General features: G+C 52.6%; 1 pseudogene across 1 annotated transcript; it reads left to right on the plus strand.

Annotated features, from left to right (window-relative positions):
* Positions 1-23308: 23308 nt before the first annotated feature.
* LOC307106078 (HCLS1-associated protein X-1-like) lies at positions 23309-24112 on the plus strand (annotated as a pseudogene). The gene is made up of 2 exons: positions 23309-23542; positions 23792-24112. The product of its transcript is annotated as an HCLS1-associated protein X-1-like (transcript).
* Positions 24113-24813: the final 701 nt, after the last annotated feature.

Raw genomic sequence — 24813 nt, forward strand, 5'->3', positions numbered from 1 at the left:
GTAAGGGGGCAGCGGCAGTGTTTGATACCATGCCCCCTGCCCCCTGCTCCCTGAAGAAGGTGGGTCTGTAAGGGGGCAGCCCGCAGCCGGGCCTGCTCTGGCTCTCAGGCTCCCCCTAGGACAGCAGAGACACTCAGAGGCTCGCGCCCAGGCCATGTCAGCGCATAGCTTGCTCTCCTGAGGTTCAGTTGCAATCGCTATAAAAAAGGTTAGCTCATTGGGTGTAGGCAGCGCAAAGCCGAAGGGCCGTGGGCGTGGGCAGCTGAACGTGGTTTGGTCAAATCACACCCATTGACAGTGAGAGTGCGTTCCCGGGACCCCGTGCCCTCCCTCAGTGCCGCGGAGTTGTCTTAGAAACTAGAAGCAGCACTCGCTGCTTCTGCACATTCTCATGCTACGTCTGAGCCGCACCGCCCGTGAGCGGGTCACCTGGGAGCCGGGGCACAGGTGGCGGGAGCCGACTCAGAGCGCGGGCTGCCACACCTCTCCAGCTGCACCCAGGCAGCGCGGGCAGCGCAGGGGGCTGGTGAGGGGCCTGCAGCGGGCTCTCCAGGGGGCAGGGTGTTTCTCGCGAGAAGCCGGACCAGGGCTGGCCCCTGTCCCCCCCACGTCCACGCACAGCCACTGTGAGGCCTGCACGGTAGCACATGAGGGACTGCCTGTAATTGGCCTTGGTGGGAAGTCAGCGGGAGCTGTGCGGGAGCCGCTGGAAGAAAATTACTCATTCTTACTTAAGAGCAAAATATATTTTTTCAGCTCTTTGCAGGAAAAAAGAAACTGGAACTATTTAAATTAGTCAGTGGAAATAAAAGAAGGGGTGGGGTAGGGGGTGAATGTTTTGCATCTGGCTTAAAGGCAATCCTCTTCTTGTTGTGAATTATGATTTCAGTTTTCATTGAAAAAATCTCATCAGCTGCTCAATGCCAGGCTTTAGTCACTCCGCTGAGGAGGATTTATTCGCACCAGCAGCCCTGGAGCTTCTTTCGCCTTTGAGTTTCCCTTGGCACTGGTGCCCAGCACAGCGGGAAGCAGGGCAGGCGGCAGCGAGGGGCCGCGTCCCTCCCTGCGCCCAGCGTGTGGGTGCTGGTGAGGACAGGCTTGCTGACCCCTGTATGTTCCAGAGTGAACCATGCCTTCGAGTCCCAAGGCAGAGCTACTTAGACATTGCATTATCCGTGCATTTTTAGAAAAAAACCAATGGGCATTCGCTCTCCTCCCGCACACATACACCTTTTCCCAGGTCTCCACTGGCCTCTGACTGAGGACGGAGAGAAGCAAGTCTTGCCGCTCTGACCGGAACCTACAGTGAGGAGGGAACTCCGTGATGGCCGACTAGAAGGATTCTGGTCTGAAAAAGAGAGGGTTTGAAAGGACAAGCAAACCGGAAAGAGCACCCGGTCGGGCAAACCTGGGCTCAGCATTGAGGCCCTCACAAGCTGAGGCCCTGAGGCCCGGCCAGCACTCGGCTCTGTGAGCCTCAGCATCCGCAGGTGCTGCTCCGGAGCTGCTGGGAGGCATCAGGACTGCGTGCCTGGGGCCTTGTTACAGATGAGGCAGCAGAGGCCAGAGAGGGTCATCATTTGCCCGTGCACACACAGCAAGTTACTGGGCTAGCCTGGACCAGAGGCTGCCCGTAAGGCTCAGCATTTACCGCTTCCCTGGGCAACTCAAATTTCACCACATCCCCCCACAAAACAAAGAATGTAAATGACTTCGTTAATAGTTTATTGTAATGATTCACATTGAAATAATAACAATTTGTATATATTTGTTATATAAAATATCAGTAATTTAATTTCACCTGTTTTTTATTTCTTGTTTTTAATGTAACTACTAGGACATTTTAAATTCCTTAAGCAGTTTGTATTATATTTCTGTTGGATGCTGCAGAACTAACCCATAATCAAACCTCTTCAGTTGTTTCAAAACATCTTTTTTGTAGGTAAGCAGTTCGAATGGGCATGTGTAATTTAGAAAACTTCCCCAGGACGTTCATATACACCTCTGGCTAAGAACCATCGTTCTGGGCCTTTGGCTCAAGAGAAACGACCCGGTGCTCACGGTGGGTGGCATTGTAGATGAGGGTAGCTTGCAGCCATTGGCGCTGCTTCCACCCGCACAGCTGGGTCCCTTACCAGGACATTGTGATCTGGGGGACGCCCAGAGGCATGCACCTGTTTCTCATGTAACCAACTCCCTCACTCTTCACTAATGATATCAGAACCGCCTTGTTAAAGGTATTTCATTCAGCAAGTATTTATCCACACGCGGCAGCCGCTATTCTGGGCCCTGGGCATTAGAATGAACGAGATGGACGTTCCTGCCTCCTGGAGTCTACCTTCTGGTAACTGGTGAGGCCAGGGAAGATGTGCCCGGCCACAGGAAATGGGGAGCCCTGACTCAGAGGGGCTTAAACAGTCACGGGTGTGTTTCTCCACATCCCGAGCAGCTCAGAAGACAGCCACGACCGCCTCGGGTCCCCCGGGTCTGGCTCTGCTTCTCTGAGGTTCTCCTGATCCTGCCCTGCTCCGTCCAGACTCCTCCCCCTCAGGCTGCCTAGCAAGAAGCCATTTGGCTCCAGCTGCCTCTACTTCCTTCCCCCAGCTCTCACCTGCAGTCAGTCTCTGGGCCTGTTCCTGGGCCACGCTCTCCAGGCCCAGCTCTAATGGCCCTCGCTGGCCTCGACCCACATCGGCAGAACTCTCTCTTCCCGCTCCGGAGCCGCCGAGAGCAGAGTGAGGGTTAGGGTCAGGGTGAGGAGTAGAGGGAGGGCTGGGGTTCCCAATGGACCCGCCTCTCTTCCTCCCTCCTGTCTCAGTCTGCTGACTTCTCGTCCCCTCTTCCCTTTACATGCTCCCCGAATTGCTCACGCTCTCCTCTAACGTCAGCTGGAAAGCCCCAGAGCTGGCCCACACGTAGCCTGGTCCCGGCTTCAGGTCCACATCCCAGCTGCCCAGTGGGCGATGCTCATGTCGCAGCACCACCTCCCGTGTGTGTGCTGCGCAGACACTGTCCCAGGTCCTGGCAGCGCGCCTGGCCCGGGGAAACGAGGACCGGAGAAGGCGGCGTTCGCTGCTTGTAAGCAACGTGTGCCTTACGCACTGCCCTGCCCACCTCGCCCAGTCAGTGACTTTGCGGTTTGGTGCTGAGCGCACGCTATGATTGTGTCACAAGCTAGGAGTAGCTCCCTGTCACCATTTCCTGATGGCTCCAAATAACTAAGGACATTCCAGAATTCTGGGATAAAATTGAACTCCACCTCTTCCGCTAAGACCAGCCCCTCTCTTAACTTCCCCATTTACAGTCACAATACCGCTTCCCTCCTGGGTCCCAAACCTCTGCTCCATCACACAGGTCACTCCGACATCACGGCCATCGCATCGCTCCAGCCCTCCCCCTGGCATCCTGTGTGATTATCGCAAAGGCTCCAAGCTCAGTCCTCTGACTTTCTGCTCTCTTCTCGCTCCCACCCTCCACCCCACCGCCCCCATAAGCCCAGTGCCTCGCCCCCTGAGAAGCTGGTGGGATCATGCACTCCCACAGCATCCGTTTCCAGGCCGACCACAAGCCTGTGAAGAAAAGCATTCTGGGCAGAGAGGATTTCAATGGCAATAACGAATCCAATGTGCACCGGGGCCGGCTGCGTGTCAAGCTCAGTACGTACATTTTCTCACTGATCCCTGCTCCAAACCTTGCAGCTCTTGATATGGAGAACACGAGCCGAGAGGAGAGGAAGTCTCGCACAGCTGGCACCTGACTAGGTCTGGACTGCGGTGCGGCTGCCTGAGCCCACAGGGTGGTCTGGCTGCACTTCCCGGCGCCCTCCCGTGGGCGGCGGAGGAAGGAAGGTGTTATGTCCTTCCCCCCACATCCCCTGTGCCTGGAGTGGGTGCCTGTGGCTGTTTGCGGGAGGAATGTAATGAGGACCGTGATGACCAAAGGGCAGTGAATAGTTGTAGCCAAGAGAGCATGACATGCAAGTGGGGCTCATACTGTAAAGGCTTTAAGTGTCGCCGTGAAAAATAAGTAGTTTCTAGAGACAAAGGGAAGTCTGCAGCTGCTTACTTAGCCAGCCTTCTTTCAACAGCTGTCCCGGAATCTCTCACCAAGAGTCTTAGAAGGAAAGCTAAGGCGAAAGAGACCCCAGCAACCTCATTCCTCCTTAAAATCCTCTGTGAAGGCTCGTTGGCCAGACATGAAGCTCGTGATTTCTGCCCCATTTCTCCGACTTGCACAGATCTGCACCTGCAGAGCCACAGATGCGCGACTGTCACGCTGCCATCAGGCCTTCTCAAACACGCTTCACAGGTGACGTGCCACCCTCATCCCTGCCTTCCAGGAGGAGGGGTCAGAGAAACCCTCCCTTTTCCCCACCCTTTGCTCTGAGTTCAAAGCCACTTGCAGATTTGATATTTCGTGAAGAAGCAGCTGGTATCTCAATCCAAACTTTAGGAGTGGGGAAGCGGGAAGCAAGCGCGATGATGTTTGTGTCCGCAGAGCAGTAGCGCAGGCCTGCCGGCGGGGGCACGTCGTTCTGTGGGAAGGGCTCTGTGAGCCGTGCGTCCGTCCATCCGTCCGTCTGGAGGTCGCTGCTCCTGCTCTTGCCTCCTCCGAGGTCTCACCACGGAATGTGCCCCCTGCCTCTCTCCCTCCCCAAGCTGCTTTCTTTGGGGTCGCTTCCCCTTGGTCACTGGAACCCACTCAGGTGCCCCCCTCATCTAGCTTGCCTCCCAGCTCTGCACCCGCCCGTCCCCTTGATCTCGCCTGCCTGGTTCAGGCTCTGGCTCACCCGCCCCTGGGGCTTTTCCTAAGACTGGGCTTCTCTCTGCTCTCTGCTGCTTAGCAGGAACAATTGCTCTCAGGGCTTCTCCTTGAAAATGCTCACACTTTTGAGGCCAGCGATGGGCTCTCTGTTGAGCCTCAGACCTGATGTGTAACTGCCAGCTGTTGTCCCACAGGCATGCCCCGTGCTACACAAGGATGAGCCCAGGCAGTGTTGTGTCTTCCTTCGTGCCTCTGAACTGAGCCCCGGCTGTCTCACAGCTTCATGGATTCTCTTCCCAAGCCTGCCAGCTGCCTCTCATGCCCCTGTGCTAGCCATCCCTGCTGCCTCCCCGCGGCCAATGTCCACCTACATTCCACCCACGTCGTCCACAAAGCTGTGCGCGGCTCCCCAATTCTGGCATCTTCGCTTGCTCCTCTGAACACTGTTTGTGAAGTGTTTACTGACCATGATGGTCCAGCCCCAGGCTTTTCCCATGGCTTGGGAATGAGAGCCAGGAGCTTAGGTGCCCACCCCGGGCTCACCGGCTCCTCTGACCCGGCTCAGGGCCGCCGGGCTGGCACATCCCTTCCTCCCTGGCCCACCGATGGCCAGTCTCCTCGTGGCAGGGCCAGGCGTGAGCACCGGGCCGAGGAGGAGTAAGGGTCTGAACCACCTAAATGCCACTTCCTTTGAATGGCCTTGAACACCCCTTGGGTCCTCTCACAGATTCAAGCACTTGCCTCCGCGGCACTTACAACGTAAACCAGTGCATGTGTCGGTGTGTTTGTGTAACGTCGGCCTCCTCTGTACACGTCTCTGCTTCCTCAGAGCAGGATTGGATGCTCCTTGTTCTACCTGCTGCACAAGCAAGGCCGACATAGCGCCGGCTCTCAGCACACTTATGACCTGAGTGAATGAATGACTGGAGGCACGGAGAGGGAGCGAGGACTTCGCCCCGACATCTCAGGTTCCTGCGCGGCCTGCAGCCCGCTGGCCCGGTGGCAGGACTCAGACCTCTGCAGAGCAGGCCCAGGCTGGGGACCACAACACGGCCACTGTCTCCTGCGCCTCCCGCAGCTCTCCCAGCCCGCAGCTTCCTGTGTGCCCGGCTCTCAGCGGTGCGGCCGGGCCGTGTCTCTGCGTGGGGCTGAGTGGGAGGACGGAGGAGCGGAGCTGGATCTGCTGCGCTCGTCCTGCTTTGTTCAGTCACCCTCCCCACCCCGTGGGATCTGCGGCCGGCCGGGGCTTGGCAGGGTCGGGGTTTGGCAGTCTGCCTGCAAGGAAGGCTGCACAGGAGCCCGCCACTGAGCAGGGACAGCCTTCGATTGGCCGCTCCGGAAGGGGACACTGACAGAGACGGGACAGCCTTCGATCGGCCCCTCCGGAAGGGACACTGACAGAGACGGGACAGCCTTCGATCGGCCGCTCTGTTAGGGGACACTGACAGAGACGGGACAGCCTTCGATTGGCCGCTCCGGAAGGGGACACTGACAGAGACGGGACAGCCTTCGATCGGCCCCTCCGGAAGGGACACTGACAGAGACGGGACAGCCTTCGATTGGCCGCTCCGGAAGGGGACACTGACAGAGACGGGACAGCCTTCGATCGGCCCCTCCGGAAGGGACACTGACAGAGACGGGACAGCCTTCGATCGGCCGCTCTGTTAGGGGACACTGACAGAGACGGGACAGCCTTCGATCGGCCGCTCCGGAAGGGAACACTGACAGAGAAAGCCTGCACAGGAGATGGCAGGTCCGCCAGGACAGGCCCCGCCACCAGGCCCATGGCCTTCCGGGCCCGCTCTCAGATGTAGATCCGCTGCGGCCTCCCTCCTGCCTGGGCCTCTGCACCCCTGGCCTCAGCAGCTCTGTGGGTGGCCATGAGCTGCACCCCACGCTGCCATCGCATCTGAGGTGGGCTAGGGTGAGTCCTTAGGACCAGATATTAAATTTGGAAATTCCGTTTTGTGTATGACGTAGATCCCGGGACTCTCTGGCTCTGTGTTCCTGAGTAGGAGGTAGAGCAGGGAGGACCAGCACAGGGGACGGCACCTGCAGCTGCCCGGCAACCCTGGGAGGTGTGGTGTGTGTGAACACGGGGAGGCGCGGGGTGTGCGAACACGGGGAGGCGCGGTGTGTGTGAACACGGGGAGGCGCGGGGTGTGCGAACACGGGGAGGCGCGGTGTGTGTGAACACGGGGAGGTGTGGTGTGTGAACACGGGGAGGCGCGGTGTGTGTGAACACGGGGAGGCGCGGGGTGTGCGAACACGGGGAGGTGTGGTGTGTGAACACGGGGAGGTGTGGTGTGTGTGAACACGGGGAGGTGTGGTGTGTGTGAACACGGGGAGGCGCGGTGTGTGTGAACACGGGGAGGTGTGGTGTGTGTGAACACGGGGAGGCGCGGTGTGTGTGAACACGGGGAGGCGCGGTGTGTGTGAACACGGGGAGGTGTGGTGTGTGAACACGGGGAGGCGCGGTGTGTGTGAACACGGGGAGGCGCGGGGTGTGCGAACACGGGGAGGTGTGGTGTGTGAACACGGGGAGGTGTGGTGTGTGTGAACACGGGGAGGTGTGGTGTGTGTGAACACGGGGAGGCGCGGTGTGTGTGAACACGGGGAGGTGTGGTGTGTGAACACGGGGAGGCGCGGTGTGTGTGAACACGGGGAGGCGCGGGGTGTGCGAACACGGGGAGGCGCGGTGTGTGTGAACACGGGGAGGCGCGGGGTGTGCGAACACGGGGAGGTGTGGTGTGTGAACACGGGGAGGTGTGGTGTGTGTGAACACGGGGAGGCGCGGTGTGTGTGAACACGAGGAGGTGTGGTGTGTGAACACGGGGAGGCGCGGTGTGTGTGAACACGGGGAGGCGCGGGGTGTGCGAACACGGGGAGGCGCGGTGTGTGTGAACACGGGGAGGTGTGGTGTGTGAACACGGGGAGGTGTGGTGTGTGTGAACACGGGGAGGCGCGGTGTGTGTGAACACGGGGAGGTGTGGTGTGTGAACACGGGGAGGTGTGGTGTGTGTGAACACGGGGAGGCGCGGTGTGTGTGAACACGGGGAGGTGTGGTGTGTGTGAACACGGGGAGGCGCGGTGTGTGTGAACACGGGGAGGTGTGGTGTGTGAACACGGGGAGGCGCGGTGTGTGTGAACACGGGGAGGCGCAGGGTGTGCGAACACGGGGAGGCGCGGTGTGTGTGAACACGGGGAGGCGCGGGGTGTGCGAACACGGGGAGGCGCGGGGTGTGCGAACACGGGGAGGCGCGGGGTGTGTGAACACGGGGAGGCGCGGGGTGTGCGAACACGGGGAGGCGCGGGGTGTGCGAACACGGGGAGGCGCGGGGTGTGCGAACACGGGGAGGCGCGGGGTGTGTGAACATGGGAGGCATGGTGGAAGCGTGGTGTGTGTGAACACGGAGGCATGGTGGAAGTGTGGTGTGTGAACACGGAGGCATGGTGGAAGTGTGTTGGAAGCGTGGTGTGTGTGGACCCGGAGGCATGGTGGATGTGTGTTGGAAGCGTGGAGTGTGTGGACACGGAGGCATGGTGGATGTGTGGTGTGTGTGGACACGGAGGCATGGTGGATGTGTGGTGTGTGTGAACACGGAGGCATGATGGAAGTGTGTTGGAAGCGTGGTGTGTATGAACACAGCTCCTGGCAAGGCTGCACCTGTGGCCCCCACCGCTGACCGAGACAGTGAAGCTCCGAGTCCGGAGTCCCCAGCGTGGACACAGAGCCCTGGCTCCCGCACCCCATGCACACTCCTCTCGTGCATTCTAGAACAATCCACTCTCCTGCTAAGCTGCTGCGTGGGCTCTGACACCAGAAAGCCCTTTCCTTCCGTCACCGGCTCACACTCAGGCCCACAGGGAGCCTCCGGAGCCCGGAATCTCCGGTCTCGGCCGCCTGCACTCCTCGCCCCACAGGTTCCTCTCTGAAACGTCGCTCACGCTTTCCCCTCTCCTGTGCCCGCTCTTCCTGCTCGGTCCAAGCGGTCAGTGTTGGAGGGCCCAGGGCTCACTCTCCACCCCCCTCTCTCCCTGCACTTGACTTGCCCAAGGTCATCTGGGTCGAGCTGTCCCCGCTCCCGGCGCCCCAAATGCAGCTCTAACCCTGAGCCTCTGGACCCGCTCGAGTGGCAGCCCCCGGCACGGAGCCCTGGGCTGTGGAGATGTGGGGAAGTGGGAAAGATACACCGGGTTTTGACAAATTAGTAGCAAAAAATAGTAAAATATCTCACTCATTAAGTTATGTTGATTGCACCTTGGATATATGGGATTAAATAAAATACATTTTTAAACTAATGTCACATGCTTCTCTTATGTTTTTAATGTGGCTTGTAGTGACGTTTAAACTCCCCGTGGCTCCCCTTTGTGGCTCACGTTGTATTCCCACTGGATGGCGCCCCCTAGCGCACTGCCTCGCCCTGCCCCTCCACCTGACCGCTCCCGGACCCCAGAGAACCACGCTCAGCAGTGACTTCCCTCACTCCACCCCCTGCCCCCCCGCGCTTTTCCCCGGAGTGTCCACGTCTCAGTAGCAGCCCCACAGTATCCCCGCCCCTTGATTAAAAGCCTAGAACAATCCTTGAATCCTCTCTTTTTTCACTTCTTATGTCCAGTTCATTTGCAAATCCTGGTCATTCTACCTCCAGAGTCTGTCGCCTGGCTGGATGCTTCTCTCTGTCCCACCACCACCAACTGCAGCAGGACGGCCGCTCCACTGGGCCTGGGAGAAGCCCTGCCTCCCCGCTCTCCCCCGCACCCCCACTACCAGCCTCACCCGGCAGCCACAGTGGCCTTTCCCCAACACCAACAAGACCAGCGCTGACGAAAACCTTCATGTCTGTCCATTGAGTTGTAATTCAAGTCCTCCACACAGCCTACAAGCCCCGCAAGACCCTTGGTGACCTGGCCCGGCCCTCTTGGAGCTTCATGTCCGCCCCTCGCACATCAAGCTCATTCTGCCCTGAGGCCTGGCACTTGCTGTTCTCTCTGCCTGAAATGCTCTTGCTTCTCTTCAACATGGGCGGTCCCTAATGATAGACGGCCGCCTGGACCTTCATTTAAAACAGCGCTGCCCTGGGCTCCCAGCACACCTCGTTCCACCTTTTTAGCCCTTGTCACTCTCGGGAGTTCCCTTGTTTATCTACCCTTACCCTTCACTGCAGGCCGTACGCCTTACTGCTCCTGCCCCAGGCTTTGCCATCATCGGGGGGAGATCAGCACCACATGGGTGGTCACACCACGGACTTTTCCTCGCCTTTTTGCCCTCCTCATTAGGGCCAAAGGTCTGTCTGCCACTACGCTCCCGGGCCCTAGAGCAGCTCCTGGTCAAATGAAGCCCTCGTGAATGCTTGTTGAATGACTAAATGCACACAGAAATGTCACACACCCCCCTCTGAAACCTTCCCCCCAAAACCTGTCCCCATCCTGGCAATTTCCATTGTATACCTTTTTACTTATCTCTCTCCCCATCTAGACAATGAACTAACGAGGCCAGGCCTGGCTCGTATTTATTTTACCTCTTAGCGCCCATCCCAGGAACAGATGCACAAGGGGGTGGGCAAACTGATGACGAGTGAAGGGCTGTTGGTGACCTCCTTCTCTCCAGTGTGCCCCCGTGCCCGCAGCGGCAGGTAAGCCACATGGGAGAGAGGACAGAGCAATTGTACAGACCTCACACCTTTAAATTCCTGGGTCAGCCCTCTGAGGCCCTGCTGCATTCCTGCCCCTGGAGTCCAGTAAGTAGCTATCCTACCTAATAAAAGAGTAGTATGCAAATTGACCATACTTTCGCTACGCCCACAAGCCACGCCCACCAGCCATGCCCACCAGGAAAGCATCTGCTGGAGGCATTCCCGGCCTTGGGCACGAGCGGGGAGCCTGCGATGGATTGCAGGGAACTGGGGGTCCACTCCTGCGAGGGGGTCTGCTCCTGTGGTGGACTGCAGGGAGCTGGGGTCCCCTGCCCAATGGGCAGTGTCTGTGATCACAGGGAGCTGGAGGTCCCCTTCCCAGGCCTAAAGATTTGGCCAGAGGCTTTAGGACTGGGCAGGGCACAGCCGGTGACTGGTGTGAACTATAGAGGAAACACCTTTTCTGACTGCACATTGTCTAAGCTTCCTGTATGCCACTGGTAATATTCTTAGTAACTTGGGTAATAAGAATTCAAAAAGGTGATCTAGGGTTTTTCCACCACACTTCTGGAGAAAAAAACGAAGGTCCGCTGCTGGAGGGCTAAGAAATGTCATATCCTGCCCTAGCCGGTTTGACTCAGTGGATAGAGCCTCGGCCTGCTGACAGCAGGGTCTGGGTTGATTCTGACCAAGGGCATGTACCTAGGTTGCAGGCTCCACCCTGGCTGGGGCCCAGATCAGGGCTCATGCAGGAGGCAACCAAACAAAGTGTTCCTCTCACTTTGATGTTTCTCTCTATCTTTCCCTTTCTCTTCCACATTCTCTAAAAGTAAGTCAATGGAAACATATCCTTAGGCGAGGAAAGAAAGAAAGAGAAAGAAAGAAAGAAAGAAAGAAAGAAAGAAAGAAAGAAAGAAAGAAAGAAAGAAAGAAAGAAAGAAAGAAAGAAAGAAAGAAAGAAAGAAAGAAAGACGGGCATATCTTATGAAAGACACATCTTGAAAATGCCTAAAGAAAGTTGTCATTTTTTCTTGGTGAAGGGACTGAAGTCCGTGTTGATGAAAACACCTTGGTGGCTGTGGTGACTGGCAGTGGCTGCAGCAGCGGGGTGATGGGGCTGGTGCCTTCCCCTGACCAGCCTGGTTGCCTTCCACAAAGGGAGGCCAGACTGCGGCTTAGGCCCGCTTCCCATGGGGATCGGGCCTAAGCCATCAGTAGGACATCTCCTGAGGGCTCCCAGTATGTGAGAGGGGGCAGGTTGGGCTGAGGGACCCCCCATCCCCAGTGCACGAATTTCATGCACTGGGCCCCTAGTTTCCTTATAATAAGTTCTCCTTCTTGTTCCAACTGGGTACAGTGCATACGAGCTCCTTGCTCTGCTCTTTGCAACCAAGAATATTCAGGAAAGCAGGACCCAGCAGAAAGAGGATTTGGCTCCCCTTGCTCCCCATGCTAGTCAAGGTCTCAGGCCTGCCAAACACAACCCATCAGCTCAGAAAGCGAAAAGCAGCTCCTCCTTGCAAAAGCACTGGGTCCGGCACTGAGACTGGCTACCTCCTCCTTTGCCAATGCCATGGCCCAGGCAGGGGACCAATCTCTTGGTCCTTCGGGCACATTTATGTGAAAAATTAATGTAAATCTTGGTTAATCAGCAGGTAGCTTCCTAAAAACTGTATGTGAATCACATTTTTTAAAGGTTGAGTCCCCTTCCCCACTCACTATGGCTATCTGCTGTTCCTTTTGGATTTATCTCCAATTGGCAGCAGCAAACTATAACCCTCGCTTGCATTCCTCTCCTTCCCCAGGGGTTCACCAATCAATCAACCACATGTTCATTCAGAGCCTATTGCCTATAAGACATTGTTCACTATCAGCAAAGAGAACAGGGGCGCACCGAGTGCCCAGGGAGCCCGCCCTCTGCGCATCCCCACAAAACCACGTGAATAGCCAGCCTCTTATTTATCTCTTCTGTCAATTCAGAATTTCTGCTATCAGTTTTTTCCAAAGAAGTGCCCATGGCTACTGAGCACCCTATCTAGGTTGCCATAGAAATGGAGAATCATAAAAGGATGTTTAGAAACGTAGGCGCTTCTATAAATCCTCAATAACAGCAATTGCGATTGTCTGCAGCCATAACGGAGACTATTCATGGTGTGTTCTGAGAAGTAAGCACAGATAGCTCACAGCCTGCAGTCCTGCAGAGTGGGAGCGGAGTCGGGAAAGTTTAGTAACCTGCTGTAGAAACAAGTCATGCCAGGCCAGCAGTTTCCTGGAGGGACCCTGGTCAGCCACCAACTTCTTGACTTCTCCCAGGCCCTGTCTTGTTCTCTGGGACATCCGAGAGACTATGGCCTATCTCGGCAGCTCCTACCCAGATTCAGAAGAAAATCACTGAGTGTATCTGAATTATCTTTAGTTCTTCATAATCTACCTGTTCCCACAAAAATTCTGAGGCAATTTACAAAAGTTTATGTAGCACCCAAACATAAATATTGACAAGTTAAGACATCAGAATAAATGGCTTACCTTGTAACTTTTTTGTACAAGGAACAGAAATAAATTCAAGCTAGCTTTATAAGAAAAAAGGGGGGAGTACAACAAAAACATGGGAGACTCCATCGGTGGCATCCAAAAGCAAGAAAGTAGCAGGGTCCCAAGAAAAGCAGTGGGGACAACAAGCTTGTCAGTCCCAGCAGTGTCAGCTGCCTGCCCCCCAGCTCTCCTTCCCCTGTGCCCCTGCTTCTCTCTTTTCTCAGCAGTCTGACTTGCCTGCTGTCCTTCCACAGTTACCTGTGGTCTCAAAGGCTACTTTCCTTAGGGCTCACGCCACCTGGAGAGACGCTGATGCTGTCTTGGTTCAACCTGAAATTCCCAGGAAGAGCTGACCTCTAGCCCGACTTGTCACATGACTGCCACTTACCCAGTAGTTGGTTGAGGTGAGGGGTGGACTTCTTGGTCAGCTCAGGCTGTCATAACAAAATGGCCTGGACGGGGGGCTTACACCACAGGAATTTGTTTTCTCACAGGGCAAAAGGCTAAAAGCCAAAAGCCATGGTCAGTGTCCGGTGAGAGTTCTTCTTTGGGTTGCAGATGGCCACCTCCTCTCTGTGTCCCCCATGGCCTTCCCTTGGTCCATGTGGTGGAGACAGAGAAGCGCTCTGATGTCTCTCCTTATAAGGCCACTAATCTCATCATGAGAGCCCCACCCTCATGACCTCATCTGATCTCAATTACCTCCCTCAGCCTCATCCCCAAACACCATCATGTTGGGGTGAGGCAGGGATTCAACATATAAATGGATAATGGGGCACAATTGAGTCCATGCAATGGGGTCCACCACCAGGTGTGTGGAGGAGCAGCTAATGTCAACTGGGATGCAAATTGCAAGTCTAACCATTAAAGGGAGAGTTAGTGTGGAAACAGACAGCACTGCCCATCCACTTGCTAGAGGCAGACACAAAAGTGGCTCTGAGCTTCTGAGCTGCTCAAGTGCCAAAAGATGGAAGGTGCCGATAATACAGAAACAAATTGCCTTCCCAGGAGAATCCCGCTCCCTCCAACCATGCAGCCTCACAGACATTTCTCCTCCAAGTCTGCATGTGGTGGACAGGTCCGTGTCCACAGGGCCTCCCTACAAAAAGTGCAATATCATCATTCCTGAGATCTCTTTAATGACCCTCAGAGAGGGCGGAAGGCATCGTGCCGAACTTCAAGCCAACAGAGCTCCAGAACAAGGTTGTATTATTACCCACCTCATACAGATGAGAACCAGAGTCACAGAAGCCAAGGCCTTGCAAGGAATAAGCAGCAGATAACCCCCATGCTGACGAGGGAGCATGTTCCCCATCAGCTCTGCCAGACGAGAATCCTGGTTAGAGCTTCAGAAAGAGACCTGGGTTTGCTCTTTCTCCCGAGGCCCTTCCTTGTGGCACAAGCAGAGAGAGTAAGCCAGAGGAGGGACAGAAGGACAGAGGGCCCAGGACCTGCAAGAGAGACAGGATGGGCGGGCACAGAAGATACAGCAAGCGTGGGATAAGTTCGGCCTCACAATACTAGTAAAGGCCTGTTACAGGTGTGCACCCACAACAGTCAGGTCAGAAGGACTCTAAGTTCCGAGTTAGGCCAGACTGCCAGGCTGCAAAAGTCATAGCTGGCACCGAAACCAGGCCACGTGGGTGAAGCATGACTGAGAGGTGGTAGCTTAGAGAGGCAGAGGCCAGATGCAGGGCTGGAAATAGAAACCTCAGGGCCAGCAGACAGGTCTGCAGGGAGCACCTGACGTGTGGGAAGATGCTGCTGGAACCTCCAACACATTGCCTTTCAGCTGCGTGCATTGCAAGGGAGGTCTCATGGCAGAACATCTCCGGCAGCCAAGAGCAGCGCGAGGCAGCATGGCGGCGTGACCAGGGCGTGGAGCACTTCTTGGGAGCGGTCTTCTGCCTGAGGGAGGAATAACGCTGGGGGATGTGAGGCACACCCCAGCACCACAGACACTGGGCACGGAGCCAGGCGTGTAGAGGACCGGGGCGCTCAGAACAGGAAGATGTCCACGTGCCCGAGCCCAGGTGTCAACTGCTGCTGATTCCAGGGAGAGCGAGTGGATTGAACAGTAGTTGCCACAAAGAGAGACCCAGGTCCTACCCCCAGCAGCTGTGAATTTGCACTAGAGGTTTTGGAAATAGTTTTTGCAGGTAGAATAAGAATCTCTAGATGCGATCATCCTGGGGTTGGGGTTAAATCCAGTGGCTGGTATCCTTATATAAAGAGAAAGAAAAAGAGATTCCCAGAGGGGAGTAGGCCACGTGAATGGAGGCAAAGATGGGAGGCACGTAGCTACCAACCAGGGAAAGCCAAGGACTTCCAGCAGTCCCAGAGCTGCGAGACGGGCATGGAGTCAATCCGCCAGAAGGAACCAACCTTGTCAGGACCTGAAGATAGGACGCTGCCCTCCACAAGGGTGAGAGAACACATTTGTTTTAAGCCCCTCAGTCTGTGGTACTGCTGGTATGTTATGCAGTCCTAGAAAGCTAATGCAGAGGGTAATTTACTGGTATTCCATCTCATGGGTCAGTTCTGTCCATTAGAGTGACTGCCCAGAGCACTCTGTAGAGAACCTGAGGCCATTCAGGCTCCACAGGGACATGCCGTGCTAGCCGGTGAGCTGCAGTGGTGCGGCCTGGGATCGCCCTCCCTAGCCCAACATTCGCATGGTACCCGGTACTGAAAATGAAAAGATCGGTAGCATGATTCTTGCCCTCAGCGACCTTAGACTCTAGCACCAAAACTCAGTCAGATCCAGGCTCACTTGATCTTCCTGTGGAACAAGGGAAAATCAGTCACAACAGCTTTGATAGCAGAGTTATCAGCAGGAAATGCTCACAAAATGTCACTTATAGGAAGCAGAGCAAGCCAGGAATTCTACTGATGTCAAACTCAATGGTGGCCAAGGACACTTAAGACAATGTGTGGGTGTGTGGACATGGTAGAAGTATGGTTTATTTTTTTAGAAAAACCCTCAAAGGTGAAGGTTGCCATCAAATATTTGAATTTATTTTCATATAAGCTAGGCCTATGCCATCCCAGCACCTACTCTCTTTTTTTCCCATTATTTTCTGAGAAATTTATTCTCAGAACTATCACCTTTCCCAGCCATGTCCCAGGAGGCAAAATAGATGAGAGACACCATGTTCTCCATGAACTCTCACACCTGTGGGACTTTCCTCCTACTGGTACCTCTACTTTCTTCCACCACCCTTCACCATATGGTAAAATTACTCACTCTTCAACTTCAGCCCAAATAAGTATCTCTCCACAGCTGCCCCATTCTCCATCCCCACATGAATGAATGCCCCCCCGCCGCACACACACACACACCCTGAGCCATCATGCAGCTCCTCCACTTCAAACACAGCGCAGGCATCGCACCGCTGGCTCCTGTCTTGTGCCTGTGGCGTCCACTGTGCAGTTAGATCCTTGGGAAATGTGTCTTGTTCACTGTCAGCCAGTCTCTAGCAGTGTGTCTGGCAAATAGAAAATGCTTGATAACACTAAATATTCAGTGGTCATAAAATATTGAACACGTGTGAATAAATGCTTTAAGAGATTAGCTATGATTTACTGATGTCCTCTGAAGGGAAGTTGAGAGCCATTTTTGCAAGGTTTTCTGGGTTAAATACCACAGCAATACCCTCCTCCCTCTGCTAGCTGCTCCTAGCTGCCTGTCTACCAGCCACTTCCATTCAGTCATTGAAGGCTTGTGCATGTCATCTTTTTCTACCCTAGCTTTTCCATCATCCTGGCTGATGTCAGCACTCACAGGGGTGACCCCACACACAGCCTCTGATTCAGTCTCTTGACCTTGACCTACTCATTTCTAGGTGTCTTCTCTTTCCATCCGCCTCACACTTCAGAACTTGCATGAGCTAGCAATATTCTGCTCCTGGAATCACTAAGGTAAGCACTTTCAGCCACTGTCTCCTCCTCCCCCTCACTTACTCAACTATTTACTCTCAATCTGACAGTCCCTCAACTCCAGGTCATTAGCCCTCTCCTTTCTTCATTTACTGATTCAACTTAGCCTCCATGGTCCATGCTTTTAATAACATTTTGCCTGTATCCTAAGATGCCTTGCCCATCTGCTGCTTTTGTTTACACCATCCAGATAAGACCCAAGTCTGGGAAAGCCCAACTGGATGCCATCTCCATGCCTCTCTCCAACCAAGGCATCTCAGATGCACTACACCTTCTTGACCCTCACATTCAAGTGAGTCCACAACTCTGGCAAACAAACCTACCACATCATCCCTTGTCACTCCATAATAATACATTCCAAACTTCATCTACTTTTCTTAAGTTTCTGCCCCTGATATCCATATTCTTCTATCTCATCAAATGATCTTCACAGAGAAAGAAGATGATATCAGACAGAAAACTCCCACAACCAAACACGCAGACCTTCCTGAGAGGGGACCCATCTTGTCCTCCTCCATTCCGACAAAGCAGAGGAGCTGACACAACTATCTCTCCATCTGATCTTTGGATCCTATTGCCACCTTCTACCTTCAGAATCTTTAACCATCATTTATCCTTTTACTTCCAATATTTTACAACCTTTCTCCAACTGAGCCTTCTTTGCTTTTAAACATTTGCTCATCATCAGCACCAGAGTCCAGTTTCAGACACTGCAATATCCCTCCTGTTCTTCATAGTCAAATTTAAGGAAGAGTTGTTTACACTCACTGTTGCATTTCTTCATCTCCCACACACTCCACAACCCACTCTGATCTGGATCTAATGCCATCATTCCACTGAAATAGCCCTTGCTACTGCCTCCGCTGAAGTCCATGCAGCCATGTTCAGGGGACACTTTCTGGGCTTCGTCTTTATTGACCTCTCAATAGCATTTGACTCGGTTGAACTTTCTCTTCCCTGCACCACTTTTCTGTGGGCCTTTTCTGTGACCTAGCACACCATGGTTCAATGTCTCCTCCTCTAGCCATACCATCTTCATCTCTTGTTCAGGTTTACCCTCCTGCTCTAACCCATAAATAGTGAAATTTCTCAAGACCTAGTCCCAAGCATTTCTTCTTCTCTCAATTAACACTGTCTTCTATGCCCACAGCTTCAGCTACCAGCAAAACAAAGATGATTCCATATTTATAAAACCAGCCCAGACTTTCGTCTGAGTTCTGGGTCTTTATGAAAAAGTTCCTAATTAACACCTCCTCTTAGATGTTCGCAAATCATCTCACACTGTCAGAATCTAAAACCTAACTTTTGTTCTTTCCCTCCAACCCCACCCTGGCCTCTTCCAAGAATTATATCTTATTCAATAGCATCATTAACCACACTGCTGCTCAAGCCAGAAACATCGGTATCTTCCTGACACCCCCTCTCCCTCACTCACCATATTAAATATATCACCAAGCCTATTGACTTTAATCTCCTAGTAGTTACTGAACTATCTACTTTTCCCCAACTCTTCCCTGGATGACTCCAGTGGCTCTCTAGTCTGGAACAGTTTTAACTCATTTCCACACCACAGTCAGAATGATTTTTCCTTAAATGCAAATCCCATGCTCACCCACCCTTCTCCACCCCCGGCTGGAAGCCTATGTGAGCCATCTATGTATCTCCTCTGGGCTATAGTAGCTTACTTCTCCCAGCACTAAACACACCCATATGAACTGTAATTGTCTGTTGCATCACACATACACATGCACAACATGTGCAACACAATCACTTGTGAGCTTTTTGAGGCAAGGGCCATCCATGTCTTATTCATCTCTGTATAATAAGAAAAGGTGTGTGGAAATAAACTAAACTAAAGTGAATTGGACTGAAACCTTCACTTTTCACAGCAGGAATCTCAGAGGGTCTGGTGTCTTCTTAAACTTCCCCTTGATCTCACTTTCTATTTAGTCAATATATGAGGCAAAAGCTGACAATGTGTTGTCAAACTGCTCAATAGTTTCTAAGTAGTGGCTAAATCTGCAAATCTGCTCAACAGTGACTTTGAGTGATGAAATGAGACAGAGCTCACGCCCAGTTGGGGTGGGCTGAAGAAGAGGATGGAGAATATGGGTGGGTGGCCGCAGGGGTGGGGACCCTGCTGGACACAAGGGATGCAGGCAGGGGAGCAAGGTTGTCACTGTGCTGCCAGAACCTCTTTTCACTTGATTCTCAGTTCGGCCTCCTCTCCTCTCCTGACTGCATGAGCTCCTCCTCCAGGGATGCACACTCTTCCTTGGCAGCAGACGGCAGCAGTAATGAGCCACAGCAGTGAGCTAACCACCGGCAGGTGGCATGGAAGTGGGCTCCTTCCCCTTAAAGGAAAGCTCTTCCTGGAGACCAAGGAAATTAACAGAAACCATGCTGAGACGTTGTTTGTAATGAAGCATAAATCTCACAGAGTGGCTTCCAATGAACAGACCAAGAGGACACAGAGAAGTCCTGGCAGGTGTCACCAATGTTCCTGCCACTGACGCATTTCCATGGAACTGGCCCTGAGTTTCTGTCTCATGATTAACGTCTAATCTCCAGACCACACATGATGGACTCCAAAGAAGCTTCAGCCCTCTCCGTGGTTCCCATGGCATCCTGAACACACCTGTCTGTCCACTTCCACACTGTTTCCAAAAGCCCTGAAAATGTCTGCCTCTCCTTCCATTAATCCATGAGCTTCCCAGGTAGATTTGCTATGTTTTGTTCAACTCTGCAATTCCCAGTGCCCAGCAAAATGCCTGGTACTTGTAGGGACACACTTTAGTAAGATCCTGGACTTGAATGTTTCCACCCGCATGATCTCAAGCAAGACCTCTAAACACTATGGACCCACTGTCCTCGTTCACGAAATTGTGCACCTGCATTCAGTGTGAAACAAGATTAATCTTAGTTTGGATACATAAAGTTCCCAGCGTGAGGCCTGACGCATATTAAGCGCTAGCAGCAATTGAACTGCACTGTTCCAGGGGCTAACTAGCTGCCCACTCCACCTGAAACACTGAAAGGAAATAAGATGCTTTGGTTCAGAGATGGAGGAAGTACTTGACATGTATGAAGGGATGGAGTCCGTGCTCAATGAGCATCTACCATGTGCTGAGCACTCTGCCTAGGGGCGTTTCTCACCACAGCTCTGTGGGTTGGGCATTATCACTCCCCTTGCAGAGGAGTCAGTGAGGCTTAGCGAGGCCGTTGTGCTTTCCAAACATCAGTGAGCGAATGGACACAGCCAAGGACGTCCAATGGCTGGTGAGGTCAGCCCATGAAGGCGCCGGATTTGGAAGAATGCCTTTTCTTGAGTTTGTGTTACAATGAATACATATGTGACTACACATTTATCAGAAACCTGAGCGGACATTTGGGAGCTGCCACCACAGCAACAGCCAGCCAGGAGAAGCTTAAAGTTTCCTTACGTGAGCTCCATTAGACAATAGAATTCATCTTAACCACACCCTGGCTGTACAAGGTGGGGCTTGCTCTGTTGGGAATACCTCCTGTTGTACTTGGATAAGGCACCTCTGATGAAATAGAGATGGAGCTGGATGAAACCTGGGCACAGGCCGGATGGTGAAAAGCAGAGCCCACGTTCACCTCATGGTTCCTTCTATCTCCCGCCAACTGCCCTCAGGGACTGCCTCCTGGTCAGGTCTGTTCTTCCCGTTGGACTTGCATTCTACTTGTTCTCATAGGCACTCCTGCTGTTATGAAACTGTTCATTCGGCACAGCTCCATATTACAAAGACACCACTCTGATAGTGGCTGCTCAAAGTTTTGAGGTGCTCACTAAGGCCTATGAGACTTCCTGTGAAAAACCTCAAGAAACTACAGGAGTTGTTAGTCCTTAAAGGAACAGGACAGTAAAGCCTTCTCTGCTCTCCCTCTTCGCTCAAATGTGGCCCAAGGCTTCTAGAAAAGAGAAGCTGCTTTTCTTCCTGCTCGGAACATGATGTCTAGGAACGGGCCTCCTGTGATGAGGACGGACGGTGTGAGGACATACCCAAATGAGACCCTGACAAGGGAGGACCAAACTCTTTATAACTCCCCGGTGCTGCTTCCACTGTTTGATCAGCGGTGCTTTCAAGGAAAAATCATGCTCAAAGGGAGAGAAAATGTAGACAACACTATAAATGGAGCCATGTTAATAGAACCGGAGCTGCTGTCCCAGAGGGACTGCCTTGTGCATCTTAGGCCTCAAGTCTTTGGATGTTAAAACAGGGCAAATGGCCCTTGTACTGGGCCTAAGCAACCTTGTATCTCAAAAACTGTTTGCAAAGATAATAAGAAATCTGACATTATGACAACTGGACTGATGGCTACCTACTGAAATTTTAAAACATTGTTTACAATTAGCGTGACTGTGCTAGCTTATCGACGCCAATAGAAATGCCTTCTTTCTATTGATGTAATTGTTCCCTTCCCCTTGCTGTTGTCTACTGCCTGAATCAATGCTACCAAAGAGCTATTATTACTGTTGTGGAGCGAATGCGAGTGAATGACCACTGGAGTCCAGACCAAATTAAAATTTAGGGAGCCTTTATTAGCCGGCCGGCAACTGCTCTGCCTTTCTCCACACAGGGAGTCCAGAGAGCAGCCCTGACTTTTTGTACAGGACTGCTTTTAAGCACATTTACCACATCTTGTTTTTACAGAGCAAGCAGTTTAAGACAAAAGAGTTTTTCTTAAGTAATGTCAGGGTCATGTTATTGATAACCATGTTATTTACAGGGTCATCCTATTCTTCAGAAAGCTGACAGTGTTCTATCTTGCAAGGCTATTTTGTGAGGTGCAGCTGGGATTCAAGGCTAAGTCGACTAGGAGGAAACATGCTCAAAATTTTCTACTCTCTAACAATTACCAATTTCAAATAAAGCTTCTTGCCTCTCACCTTGAAAGGCCTTTTTCATTTTTAAGTTAACATCACAAACCTGCTATTATCAAAGCAGACCAGGGACCTTCTCCGGATCACAGTCCCCTTGAGGGAGGGTGCGCATGGTCTTTCCTCTCGGGCAGGGGAGGTGGTATGTTTGGGGCACAGTCCTGGAAGTATACTGGCGTTTTCTTCTTTATCCTTCTCCAAAAGCAGGTCCATAGGACAAGCATTTGTATTTAGACAATAAAAATATTGTGCATTTTAATGTTGGCATACTGTGAATTTTGTCAACACAAGTAAAAAAGACAAAAGGGTGAAAGAAAGGACAAAAAGATAGACGTGAGAGGTTTCCCGTCAGAAACACTGCTGACAAACGTCACACATGCTCTCTGAATCCCCCAGTTGGTTTGCACCTCACTGTCTTTGAAGGGGAAGTGGTTTTGCCACATGACAGGGTAACCCAATTAGGAAGGAATTCTGGGCCAGTTCTTTCTCTTTTTAAGGACAAAATGAGGAGAAAAAGTGTCACACCCAGCCCCACGTGCATGTGTGGCCACCTCCTCTTCCCCAATCGCTAACTCGTTTTCTCGATAAAGTCGTTCAGACCTGTGGCTCTAAGAACCATCCAGATGGGAGAGGTTCCCAGTGCAGCTCTCCACCCCACTCACCCCACCTGCCATCCCCGCTGCATTTCCCTCATCCCAGTCAACAGTTTCTCTGGCAAAACTATTAGAGATACCCTTGACTCCTCTCTCTCTCTCTCTCTCAACCCACATCCAATTTATAAACAATCCTGTAGGCTCAGAATACATCCAGGATCTGACCTTTGTCATCTCCTCCTGTCACCATTCTAGCTCACCTCCACCTCTCACCTGGCTGCCCCGGTGATCTGACAGCTCTCCTCACTTCCATTCTTGTCCCCTGTGATCCACTATCAAAGCAATAATACTGATCCTTTGAAAACCTAAATCAGATCATGTCACTCCTCTACTCCCCAGCTGATGGCTCCCCAGCTCACGTAGCATAATACCTGAACTCTGGCCAGGCCTGCAGGCCCGCTGGCAGCCCCAATGTGGCTCCAGATATAGTGCTCCTTGCTGGCTGCCTAGGAACGCCACCTCATCCCACTCAGGGCCTTTGAGCTGCAGTCCCTTCTGACTAGTCCTACTGCAGACCTTCACAGGACCATCACCTTCACTTCGTTCAGTTCTCAGCCCCAGCTGCCTCCTCAGAGGCCCTTCCGGGACCACCCACTTCACCAGACCTTCATCCTCACTGTGCTGGATTTTTCTTTATAACATTACAACTACCTGACTTTATATTTCATTTGCTTGCCTATTTATCACCTGCCTGTTCTCACCAGAATGTGAACTTTGGGAAGGCAAGGACTTGTCCACGTTCTATCCCCAGTGACTGGAAGAACACTTGGCACATAGGCAGCCAATAACTATTTGCTAAATAACCGAATGAGAGCGTAATGTAGGCTTTCCTCCCAGTGTGAATGGGCCTCAGGTGGGGCTCGAATCCCAATACGGGAATGAGCCTCTTTGACCTCTTTTGGGGCTTTTTCTGCTTTTCTGGACCTCAGAGCCACAGAGATCCTTTTTGGAGGGATGACTCGAGATGAAAATGAGGATGAGGATGAAGAAGGAGCCACATGGGGCCCTGGGAGCTCGAGGTTTGAGGACCCCCATGCCCCTGAGGAATTCGGCTTCAGCTTCAGCCCTGGAGGGGGATGCATTTCCAGGATAATTTCAGCTTTGGTGACCTGGTACGGGATTTTAATAACATCTTCAGTGAGATGGGGGCCTGCGCCTTGCCTTCCCATCCTCCTGAACTTCCAGGTACGGAGTCAGAGACACAGAGTGAGAGATTGCAGGAGGGACAGAGCTTCAGGACTCAGTGTTTAAGTACCCAGAGAGTCACCAACACAGGATCTTTGGGGGTCTTGGAGAGTGATGCAAGAACTGACTCTCCAAAACCAGCACCAGGCTGGGGCTCCCAGAGACCTTTCCATAGGTTTGATGATATGTGGCCTGTGACACCCTCCCACCCCAATTCTAGAGCCAAAAAGGACAAGAATCTTGATTCCCAGGTTTCCCAGGAGGGCCTTGGCCCAGTTCTGCAGCTCCAGCCCAAATTCTATTTCAAGAGCGTCTGTGTGACCAAGATCACTAGGCCAGATGGGACAGCAGAGGAGCACCGGTCTGTGGTGGACAGTGAGGGCCGAACAGAAGCCCCAGTAACCCATCAGGAAGCAGATGGCAGTCCTAGAGATGATCCAGAATCACCAGCTCCTCCAGCCTTGGATGATGCCTTTTCATCCTGGATTTATTGCTAGGCCGTTGGTCCTGGTCCCAGTAGCCTTGTTAACCTGGGAGGCCTTCAGGTTCTTCCCACCTCCCACACTTCCTCACCATCAATGGGCTTAGCTTCTTCTCCTGCCACCTTGGGTGTGTGAACAGTGAATTAGGGGTATGTCAGTATGTCATTCACACGAACTGACCAACAAAACCCTTATTTATGCTAAGAAAAAATTGAATGGATTCATCAAATTGAAACACAGGCAACTCTTTTGAAACTTTTGGTCATAGGAAAGGCTGTAATTTTTGCCCAGTCAGCATGGCTCAGTGGTTGAGCATTGACCTATGAACCAGGAGGTCACCATTCAATTCCCAGTCAGGGAACATGCCAGGTTAAGGCTCAATCCCCAGTGGGAGACATGCAGGAGGCAGCCAATCAATGATTCTCTCTTATCATTGATGTTTCTATCTCTCTCTCCCTCTCCCTGAAATCAATAAAGATATATATTTTGTAAAAGGCTGTAATTTATATTCAAACATTTATCATTTATTTGGAAAAGCAAACCCTATGCAGCCTGACTCACCTATAAAATTATTGAGTATTCATTAATTCAATAAATTTCCTTTGAGTGACTATTGTGTCCAAGCATTTCCATCCTAGAAGATCATTTATTGAGGATGGAGGGAAACAGTACAGAGAGAATTGAGTCCCAAAGAGGTCCCAGCAGACAGATGGCGG

Source organism: Cnephaeus nilssonii (genome assembly GCF_951640355.1).
Source record: "Cnephaeus nilssonii genome assembly, chromosome: 10".
Lineage (NCBI taxonomy): Eukaryota > Metazoa > Chordata > Mammalia > Chiroptera > Vespertilionidae > Cnephaeus > Cnephaeus nilssonii.